Source organism: Empidonax traillii, unplaced genomic scaffold (assembly GCF_003031625.1).
Source record: "Empidonax traillii isolate 1590-97213 ecotype Southwest subspecies unplaced genomic scaffold, ASM303162v1 scaffold46:size3806547, whole genome shotgun sequence".
Lineage (NCBI taxonomy): Eukaryota > Metazoa > Chordata > Aves > Passeriformes > Tyrannidae > Empidonax > Empidonax traillii.
In genome coordinates, this window is record NW_020955239.1 from 3,354,269 (window position 1) to 3,366,118 (window position 11,850).

The window sequence follows — 11,850 nt, forward strand, 5'->3', positions numbered from 1 at the left end:
AACAGGAGAGTGGAAATTTAAAAAGTTAACAGCACGAGATGGAGTACCATTTATGGCCTGGTCCCTCTGCAGGCCTGAAGACCTTCAGGTGAAGAAAGGGAGCTGACATCTTTCCACTGTGCTCTAGCTTGCCACACCTGCCTCATGGCACCCTGCCTGGAGTCCCCATATCTGATCACACACCTGTCATTGTGCTGTTATTTTTTTTTTCCTTGCCATAATGTAAGCTGATTTGAGGCTTGCTACATGTCCATGGATCAAGAAGGCACCTGTGTTTTGCTATCAAGGACTCTGGAAGCATTGCTAAAATCTACCTGATCCCTCCACTGCTGCCTGTGTTGGCAATATTGACAAAAAGTATTTACAAAACTCAAACGCAGAGCAGACTCCCTCACTGGAAGAGCAATAAATAAATCTCCCCTCCTCTTTTACCCAAACAACTTTTTTTTTTCTTTCTCCCCCTTCCTACGTCTTAAGGCGTTACACCTTTTTATCACCCTGCCTGTTCTTTTTCTCCTGTAAGAGGCAAAACCCCCGGCATGACAGATCCATCTTTCTTAGGGTGGAAGCTCTCCCAAAAGACTCAGCATACTGACGAAATCCAATACCTCAGAGAACCACCCACCCCTATTTCACTCATGCTAAAACCATTTTGTGAAAGATCACATAAAACAACCTGTTACGCAACTCGCAGAACATCAAATAACCCCCTTATTTATAGTATATACACTTGCAACAATAAACCTCCCTTTTGAACTGCATTGGTCAATATAGATTTAAAAGGTTTTTCCCATTTCAATCAACATCTCAATTTGTTGTTTAAGCATTCAGTGCTTTGGCTTGAGAGGAGCTGATCTCGTGACTTCCTGTAGGACTAGGTGATTAGGTTTGCAAAAACTTCTGTTTCCTCCACTGTGGTTCTCTGAAAAAAGGTGGTACCATTCCAATTTTGTAATGCCAGCTTCTTGCTCAGCTTACATCAGCAACATACACTGTGTTTTGAGTTTGGAAGAATACCTGGGAAATGTTGTCCCAAAAATTAGGGAAGAGGAAAAAGGATATTTCTTCAGGCTGTTAAGCAAGATTTAAAAATATCTGTCAAATTCAAGAGGCCTTTTCTGCAATAGCTCAAGCCTGTATAGCATCAACCACTTGTAAGGAGTCCCCTCTATGCCCACCACAACTCCTTTGATCAGTCAGCAGAAATAATGCCTTCCTGCCAGTGCCCTGGACACTAAAGCCAGCGCCCAGAAGTCACATATTTCTCTAGCATCCCTCCAGGATGGCCAAGAGAGCCAGACAAGCCCAAGCTCAGGCACAGTGCTTGAGTTGCCCCAGTCCTGCCAGTCAGCAGCTGGTCACAAGCACCCAGAGCCCATCCAAGGGCTGTCACAGCTGACCAGCTCAGGGTGCACTGAGCCAGGAGGAGAGCCCTCTACCCCATTCCCCAGTCCTGCTGGTCAGCATGGTAGTTTTGGCTTCTCCGTCACTCAGCTTGTTTCAGCCTCCTGTTATTTCAGCTAGGGCAGAGCTGATCCCCTCCAATTCTTCCCCAGTCTTTTCCATCTCTTCTCTTCACTGCCAGTGACTTCCTCAGGGCAAGGAAATACTTTCTTTTACATGTTGGTACAATACTTAGGGAATTATTTGCATACTTTTATGGGCGGTTCGTGCCCTTGCCTGGAGATGCAGGAAAAGAGGATTGCATGGGTGTGACTTGCATTAGCTCTTCAGAACATACCTTGGGGAGGCTGTCTGGTGAGTTAGGCAATGCCCTTGGAGAGGTTTGTGTGCGCACTGTAAGGTAATAAGCTTCAAAGAATGGAGATGAGGCTGCTGGTGTTTGTTACTGTTGTCATCCTACTCATCAGGGTGCAAGTAAGAGAGAGGAAGCTCCATCTGTTTATGCAGGAACTGGAAGCTTTCTCATCTGTCCGTTGGGATAGACTGCAGATGACTCAGGCTGTTTTCCTCATCACTTCTTTGCAATATATATATATTTCTACATATTTACTTCAGTGATGTCTTAATCTTAAAATTTCCAGGTGTAGGTATTCCAAAAGAGCTATCCAAGCAAACCTTCCTTGGAAGAGTACTGCTTTTGTTGTCACAAGAGAGCAAAACTCTGTTGATTTAACTGATTTCAATAAGTGAAACACAAATGACGATATATTGGCAAAACAACTTACAAGTGGATTCAACTGCATTGCACTAAGGTTCTTGTCATTATGGAAAATTCAACATCTCTGCCAAAAAAAAAAAAAAATAAAAAAAAAAGGAAGAAAAAAAAAGTTCCTTAATAATATTGCTATTCTGGCACAAAAAAGACTTTCACAGACATGCCTTAAAATTAATTTTCCCAGGTATTCACTGAACTTATGATTAGCCTCTCCCCACTAAATACTTTCAATTTAGCTAGAGACCAGGCTTGAAACAAGCTAGTGCATCCAGCATCCTTCTGAACATTCGTATATATATGGGAACACGATCTGAACTCTGACACAGAGCCCTCAAACAAAAATAAAATCCTCATGCTCTTCAGAACTGAGAAAATTCAGCTTTGAAAATGCTTACTCTGGGTTTTGGGTTTTTTTCTCTTTTATCTGCAACAGAGGAATCTTCTGGATTTGAGCATTAGATCAGAACATCTTGAGGCTTAAGGGTGGATCTCAATTATCCAGCCCAGGTCTATCACTAACCATAATGGGCTCTCTGAATTGTTTCTTGAGGACATGCCCATGCAGACAATAGTTATGTGCTGGCAAGCCAAGGTCTAAATGTATCTAAACACCATATAATTATTAAAGAAACCACACTGGGGGATAGGGAACTGGCCTGCTGTGCTGTATGTACTGGGCTGATACCTGTGCACTGTACAGAGCAATGTCATTGCAGGAGCAAAGCATGTTCTCCTGGGACATGCTATTCCTCAGAGCTGCTCTCCTGGTCTGCCACAGTAATTGCCTCTTGGAGTGCTAGATGTAAACGCTATGGCCCCAGGGAATGCTGCTTTTTCAGCAGCCTGTGGGAAAGAACAAAGAGGACAACAAGAGAGTGCCTGGAGCAAAGCACTGCGCTAGACATCTCATTCTTCATCAGGGGAAAACCCACGCTACAAGTCAGCAGATTTACCACAATTTTAGGTGCTGTTAACCCAGCCTTTACAGTCCTGGTACATGTATGTCTTGCATGAATATAAATCTGCACTTGCCCAAGAGCAGCCAGTGCCATAAGGACATTGAAAAGAACCATTAATATTCTGTGAAGAGCTGATAACCACCTTAACAGAGGCTGGGCTTTCAGGTTTGCCTGGAACTGTGGGATCCCAAGTGGAATATGGGCAAATCTTTGCCATGAACTCTCCAAGGAGCTGCGGCAAGACAAGATTTTGTGCAATTCACTGCCCACAACTTTAGCTTATTGAAAAGTTTAGGTCTTTGAACAGGGTCAAAGTTAGTGGAGAAACATAGGGTCTTCTAACTCCTCACTCTAGGATCAATGGTAGATGTCCATAGAACGAGTTGCTCTTTGAAGAGGTGCTCTCTAGTGAGTATGGAAACAGCACAAATCCCACCTTGGCTCCTTTATGCTGTGTATCTTTCTCCCTCCAGTACAATGTAGATAATGAAACTATGAGGTTCTTAATACGGGACTACAACTTGGGAGTCAGTCTGCCAGCTGGATAAATCCACAAGTGGCTAATGCATTGCAACAAAGCAGCTGTGAGAGCACAAGTGAGCTCTCAGAAGGGTGTACATGTGCACCTCTTCCTACTCATGGCAAATGGATAGCATCCTGCCCTCGGCCCTGAGCAGCCATGGGAACTGATGCTTTATGATCCGCATGATCTTACCCAGCATGATCTTCTTCCTGTGTGCATTGTATGTGTATATTGCATATCAGCTGCCAGCGTGTACTTTTGCTAATTTCATTAAATACGGCACCACTTCTTCTTAATCTGGGCGTAATCCCTCAGACAGAGGTATTACTGCCTCTGGCCGATGTGCAACTCTTTTATCTAGGGCAGCCAGAGGAGTGTGACAGCTGCATGATAGTCTGTCTGCCTGGTACAATGGGTGGCCCCTAGTCAGGAAGAAAGGACCTGCCATCCCGTTTCCCTCAGCTGCATGGAGGGACTACTGAGGTGCCTTGGTGGTACAGGGGAGTGCCTGGGGCAGCCTGAAAGTTATAACTCACAAGCACATTTGGATAGATAACATGGAGTGGCCTTCTGCACATCTTAGTGCAGGGCTGTAAATCTCCTTGGCCTGCAAAGCCCCAAGGTCAGAGAGGGTAGAAGAAGAAATGGAACAGCATCCTCCCCAGAGCTTGCCTTTGGAAGTGGCTCTGCCCTGCCAGCAGGGACTGTGTAACATGCACTTCAAGAGGAGATAATGCAGGTCCTTCCCTAATTTTAGTCTGAGCCACCGTTGCTCTGCACTAAGTTTTGGGAAGCTGATGAGCTCCCTGCTCTTCTGCTCTGCTGTCAGACCAAGGCTATGCTCAGTACATGGTCACGATGGGGTGCTAGGCTGGCAGTGTCCAGACACGCTCCTGTATGTCACACACCAGTGCCCATTGCCCATTCAAGCCCTTTCTTTGCAACACATGCTGAAGCTGATTAAAGTACAAGAACCTTCATGTCATCTGGTCTTTACGCGGAGTAAGCAGCAATACAGTCAACACTTTGCTAGGACTTTGCTCTAATCTTCACGGATCTAGTGAACTTCATCCACAGTAAAGGTGAAACTGCAAGTTTATGAAGGTTCTTTCTGAAACTGTAGGAGAACTACATCTTGTCCTTCCCATTGCAGTAAGCAACCATCCTGGCTTATTTAAAATATAAAGCAAGCACATATGCATGCATTTGTGTGAAACTCTGCTGGAAAAAATCTCTGGGCTAGCATTTGTCCTTGTGGACACCAGAAATTCCAAGTAACAGTAACCTGTGACAGAAAGGGGGTTAGGCTGAGCTCTTGTAGCAAAGGACAGAATGGATCTCTAAGTATTTGCTTTAAAGTAGATACTATACCTCTCCACAACACAGAGGAACCCTTCTCAAGATCTCAATTACTACTAGTAGAGGCTGCTTTTTAAGATTTCTTGTTTGGGTTCTAAACATATAGGCACAAAATTTTTAAAATGACATTTTTGTAAAAGCCAGTAACCTTGTCAGCTATGTCTGTCATCTGAGATCTATCTCATTCAGCAATTCTGTTCTTGTAATTAATTTTCTTAATTTTTTCCACAGGGTAATATTACACAGTGTTGATAAGCAGCTCTTGTATTTTGCCCCAGAACAGTGATCAGTGCAAACAGGTACATTTTAAAAACCTTGAAGAGAATGATGTTCTGCAGACAGGACTTGTTACTGAATTAAAATTGTGTTGCAGGTAAGGAAGACTTGAAGCAAAAATCTACAGCTGGTCAGTGCTTTGCTTGCTCATGCCTATTTGAGTTGCTCTGGGCAGTAAGCAGTGGGAATATAACACATCCTTGGGCTATAGTCCATCCTCACAGAAAATTCTGCTGCTGAATATGCACTTCTTAATAAGGGTAACTGCTCATCTCAAGACTATAATGATACCGATGCACTCATGCCATGGACTGCAACCCACTGTTCTGGCAGTTCTCTTGTTTTATTTTCCCACCGCAAGAGCTGGAATGAATTGTATTTGTTGGTGAAGCTTATTTTTGCTGGCTTTCCATCTCAGGCAGTGGAAGATTTTATGGAGCTATCTTGTCTGTTTCAAAACCTTTTTTTAATCATCCTTTTTCCCGGCAGTTACGTTGTCCTGAAATAGCCCTGTATATAAACATCAATCATGCATATGTGCTTCATGTTTCCCAGGGTACAAAACTCTCTCTTGCAAACACAGTTTAGGAAAACTACAGTGAGCTGCACCTTCTGGCCACCAACTTGGCTGGCTGTGGCTGGTGTAGGTGACATCCTTGCTCTTTCCTAGACTTCTTGCGCATCTCAGCTAAGATGACAAGCAATTTATCCTCATGTAAACTCCAGAAGTCAGGAGTACTTCTGAGTGTCAGGCATTAGGGCCATACTCAGACTCTCCCAGATCCAGACTGGGGTGAGACTTGCATGTTTCATAGCCCCTTTCCCAGCTCTGTCACATCTGCAGGACCCCAGGAGCATCCTACTTGAGGCCCTACCTCTATGCCTCAGGAAGACATCTCCTTACTAATTCCAAGTGGGCAGGATGCTTTTCCTAACTGCTGGGAAGCACTTAGCCATTATAAGCTGCAGAGGAACTACACTTGATTACCAGTGAATCGGGAGGCTCTCGTCTCCCATGCTGGGGTGGCAATGCCAGTTTAAGGCAATGCTGCCTTGTGCTGGCGCTGCTGTTACTGTGGATCTGGTGTGAGAGCAGATATCCAAATAAAAGACTCCAAGTTAAAAAAAATGGGGGATGTTTTCTGCATGTTTTTTTCAAGTGGGACTGGTTCTCCAACCTGTTTCGCAGTGTTTGTCCATAGCACTTGAGCCAATACAGCTGCTGGGAGAGATGGGAAGTGCCAGGGAGGCAAAAAAAAAGGACAGGGGATTATGGTAGTGAGGCAAAGCTTTTGCCCCCCTAGAGCTGATGGATGTTTCGGGGCACCCAGGCACATCTCAGACCCCTGAATGATGAGATTACCCTCTCTTTTTTCTTACTGAGATGTACCTGGGGGATACACCTTTTCTCATTTTGGTTTCCTCCTTACCACAGGCTGCTTTTTAAACAATTACATAGAAGCACTAACGAAACATCCGCTCTGTAGTGTTCGCCTCATCACAATACCTGGCTTTATAGCTTTTTACAAAAGTCTTCATTGAGGCTGGATTATTCCAAAAGTGAACCTGCACAATGATTGTCTCTATTTCAGAGCCCATTCCATTTCTCTATTATCTTGAGGCTGTATAGAAGAATTTTGCTGGTTCAGGGAAAAAAAAAAAAACAAAAACAAACCAAAAACAAACCACAAAAAATCAATTGTTCAACAACCAGTGCCTTCGCATAGCTCAAGCACTACCATGACAGTTTGATAACCAGCTGAAAAATGTGTCTGGTGGAAGACCCAGAGTGAGAGTCTGGGCCTTGAGAACAGGGTCCTAATCCATAACCTATTAGTGTGCACAGTACTTGCCAAGAGAGCCCACACAGTGAGGTAAGGTTGCACCATGCTCTCTCCTTCCTTGAATAAATAGTGCCTGCTTTAATGAGAAGCAAGTCCCTGATTCAGCAAAGCACTTAAGTGTTTTGATGAACCACGGCCAAACTGAACATCTTGTGCAGAACTCAGTTGTCTAGTGAACAATATCAAATATTTTATTGATGGATGCAGACTTAAATGAAAATTAAAGATGTGCCTATTTAAGGCCTTAGGTGCCCAAACTCATATTGTTCATTTTTTATTGTATTAAAGTAATCATTTGTACGGGAACAGAAGCAACCACCTCCAGAAAATCCATCCCTGTCATGCTGGGAAGAATATTCTCAGTCCTCCCCCAGAACCCTGTCAGTTTGATGGCTTATGTAGCTTGCTGAGAAACTGGCCACATTCAAGCTATTTCAGATCCACGAGTTCCAGCCATATCTTCTCTTTTTCTACCAGGAACACCTAAGCTTTAGTATCCCTATTGGCTGCGTAAGTGGGGAAGTACGAGGAAGTGAGGCACAGCCTCCTGTAGGCCAGGTCAGATATTAGAAGGTAAGATTGACACAGACGAGCACCACTAGACAGGTCTTAATATTCTGCTGCCACCCTTACTTGGCCATCAGTCAACAGGAAGGGCACTGAGCTCTATGCTGACCTTGGTCTCTGAGGTTACAGCCAGCAAGGGTCCCTGCCAGGCTGTTCTCCTCCCCACAGAACCTCCGGCCATCCTGCTAGAAGGGTCTCTTCAACTCACAGAACATCAGTCTTGGAAAATGAATCATTGTGGCAAGTGAACACAAACCTCAGTCTATCAAAGCTGGCTCCCTCTCATTCCTTGTGCAGCGTTTCACCTGAAATGCTGGGCGCAGCACTGTGCTGTAACTGAAGGCTGCACCACGGTGTATGCAGACAGGTGGAGAGAGCAGAGGTTGGACTTGGCATATCCAGACTTCCCTCAGGGTATTTCTCTTTGGAAACGTTGCCCTTTTCCAATGAAAATTTTTAGTGGAAAGTTATCAATGCCTTTTGTATGTTTGAAAATGTATCTGCAGCATAGCAAAATGCCAAACAGAGCCGTTTCTAATATGGCAACACATACTTTATTTTTTCTCCTTGTCCACCCTAGAGCAAAAATCTTCAACTCCCTTTTACTTATCAACAATACACCCACTTGTCCTCTCAGTTAGGTAGAAAACATCAAAGTATGGCTTAAAAAAAAGAAATCTGTCACTTTTCACCAGCTTGTATATACTTAGATGCAACCACCTCCCTGCCACGGAATACAGGAAAATGCAAATGGAAGGAAATTTTAGGAAAAAAAAAAAAAAGAGTACATGGATACATTTTTGGCTAAATCTTATGCTCTCTTAGATTTATTCCCATATAGCTTCTAGTGCTCAAATGATTTCCAGAGCAAGCATAAGTTACATGGCACTCAGTTTATCTGTTCTGGAATGGCAAAGTGCACACACAGATATTCACTGTGGTTCCAGGGAGTCTAGGGATTTCAAAGCTGCTTTATCTACCAGATAACTCACTGGCAAAGAAGGGTGAATTAAAAACAGTGTTGGTATCTAAAAACGGAATGATAGGTTATGAGTATGGGCTTTAAAAAAAGTGTCATTTGAGGACATGTTACAGATTCGTTCAGAGCAAGAGCTTAACCCTCTATTTTTTGATTTGTGCATTCCTAGATATTTTTCCTGAAGAAGTACAAATACTTGAACTGTGTATTTCAATCTATTGGCAGTAGCTTTGCTTTTTGTGTTCTCACAGCATCCTCTCCCTCCAAGTAGTCTTTGGGCATCTGTGAACCAGCAGCAAAACCCCATACCTTAGCAGCTGGACAGGAACCATGTGCTCCTAAATCCCATACATTGATCTGATTCACTGCATGACTCTAGTAAGCCTCCATCCACCTCCTCTCAGGTAAAGCACAAAAAAATCCAGAGTTTGTAAGTTCTCGGGCTGAGCCACTTCGAGCTTACTACAGAGATGGGCTGAGCGGCCAAAGTTCCCGCTTACGGAAGTGCCCAGTGCCCAGGAGTTTTGTACAGGCATTGCACTGAGGCACTTGAAATGAATGGAATGCTCTTTTTGTGCCCTTTGCCTCTGCAGCCTGCAATGCCATTGCTCTGAAGGAAGGCGATACTATTTATAAGCAATGGCAGAGGCTAGAGCTCTCATTTACACAGGGTCTTTGAGGAGCCTTTGTTATGTTTTTGCAACAGTATTTGAATGACTTTGAGGGCTTCAGAAAAATGCAAAATGTCTGTACACCTCAGCCAGGGGGACGAAAAGAAGCTCTGGTAGAAGCTTAGCCAAGCCTGACAGGGTATAGTGGATCTTGATCTTTGCTCACAGAATAGTTAGATATTGTTCCCCCTCCTTTATTGGAGTCACTACCTTATCTCTTAAAGTGATCTCATTAAAGGCTGGGGACAAGACAGCAGTGGGTGTGAGACCTGTACTTACAAAATACAGTTTCATACACCTTGTTTTTGTGTTTTCTATCTGAAGCAGGGTGGCCTTCAAAAAGCAGGAATGCCTTTTGACCAGTTTTCTGAACCACGCTGACAGAGACCTCATGGTGGAGCACATCTCATTTTATCCACGCTGCTGCTGCTTTTGTTTCCTGCTGTAGTTTGCTGTGGGTAACCATGTCCTCTGGAGACTCTTAAGATAAGGTACAAGTGGATGAGGGAAAATAGCTTATTTGTGCCCAACTCCCTTTTTTCGCTAAGTAGGAGTTGCAAGAGCTTTTCAGCTCTGCTGGTAAGGACACTGTAGTATCCATAGGCAAACTGTCCCAACATATACATTGCCGCTAAAGAAGCTACCGTAGTTTTCAAGGTGAACACTGAAGTGTGGCTCTTGTTGCAACACATCCAAAAGGCTGGTGAACATGGGAGATGTCAGAGAAAATAAAAACAGGTGGGAGATCACATTCTTTCCTATTCTGAGTACTATCCACTGCAGGCATCCTAGCTTTCCCAGCCAGTGCAACCCTAGGCAGTGGCAGTTGTAAAGGGATAAAGAAGATTTGCTTCTCTGCGTCGAGCTGCACACAGTCTGTTACTGGAAGCAGGAATATGCCTGAGCGGAAGCTGTCATATCTAGCAGCAAGAGCAAAGAGCTTTCAGACCCTTGGACTCTTAACTGGAACCTGCTAAAGCTTTTCTGCAAGCATGCTTACCTCTATGTTTTCCTGTTCCTAAAATGGCCATAATAAAACTCCCTGCTGTAAAACAATCCCAGCTTCTTCAAGTAAAAAATGTGGCAGAAGGGCCTCGTGATGTCCACAGGTGCAAACATTCACATAACACCCTGCACTGTTTTAGCTAAGGCCCAGCCTTCTCATTTCAGTGTAGACCACGCTACCTACTCCTGGAATTCAAATACCATTCAGCAGCCCACAACCACAACAGTGAATGGTCTGAAGGGAAAAACGATGTACTAATGCAGATCTGCAAAATAAGGATTCATGACTATTCCTGGGATGAACAGAGAGGGACAAACAGCCAAAGAGGAGTTTTCAGGTATTAAAACCTGATTTGGATCTCACCCGCTGGCAGGAGGTGAAGTTCCCTGTAGGTTATCTCTGTTTCTCTCAGTCACCCTGCCAAGGTATCAAAAAGAGTTTGTAATTGCTTGTAGATACTGAAAACAGAGCTCTCCTGATTTTTCTTAAGCTAATCTCACTGATACCTATTATAGAGGGAGAACACAAGCATTTCTAATATGGAATATTACTCTATCTTTCGTGCCTGGTTTGATGTAATAAAATTTCCTTTGATCGGTATGGATTTGCTCTCTGTTTAAATCACTGCCAGTAACAGAACTGAGACACATTTTTCTCCTGAAAGAGACACTAATCCAAGTTTACAGAACCACAATGGCACACTACAGTTTCATATCATGCAGAAATGGCAACACATAACCATCCCAAGGCAAAAGATGGATCAAACTGATAGTGTGCCAAATCAACTACACTGGTTAGGTAGAACTTCAAAGGGCAATATGGTGCAGAAGTCATCTGAAGGTCTTCTTTCAGTGTCTTATTGATGACACTTTACTGCCACGGAGAAAGAGACTCAAGTGTGGTATGGTGAATTGCTCTTAGGGAGTGAAATGCTTTTAAGGAGTGAAAATGAAATAATTAGGTGATTTAAGGTTCTGAAATTTCTCATCAGTTCCTAATGCCTATCCCCTTCTCCCCACCCACCAGCAAGAGCCAAGCCTTTCCTGGGAAGTCTTCAAAGAAAATCTCAGAGGTAATCAATGAGAACTATCTGAGAACATTGCCTTGGGGATAAGTCAGTGCAGATTAGTAGGGAGATGGCTGCCCAGCTACCATGTATTTTGTAGGTAAACCAAAAAGCTTCAGTCTCTCAGTCTGCCAGCACAGTGCCAGATCCCATAAAGACCATCAGAGGCACAAAATGGAGCTTATACAGAAAACTAAAAGAGCATCTCTGAAATGTTGGCCTGCTGTCTAAAATTGCATCTGATCTCACTGCTGGTTTTTATTTTCAAGCCCAGTATGTTCTGTGGCAGAAGCACTTCAGGACTGAGAGGTGAGGCTGTTATTTTTAAGTCCAGCTGAAGTCACAAAGATGGAGCATCCTGCATATCTGCAAGTGGCAGATCCATCAGAGGCTAAAAGCAGGTCTAGGACCAAGCTCCACT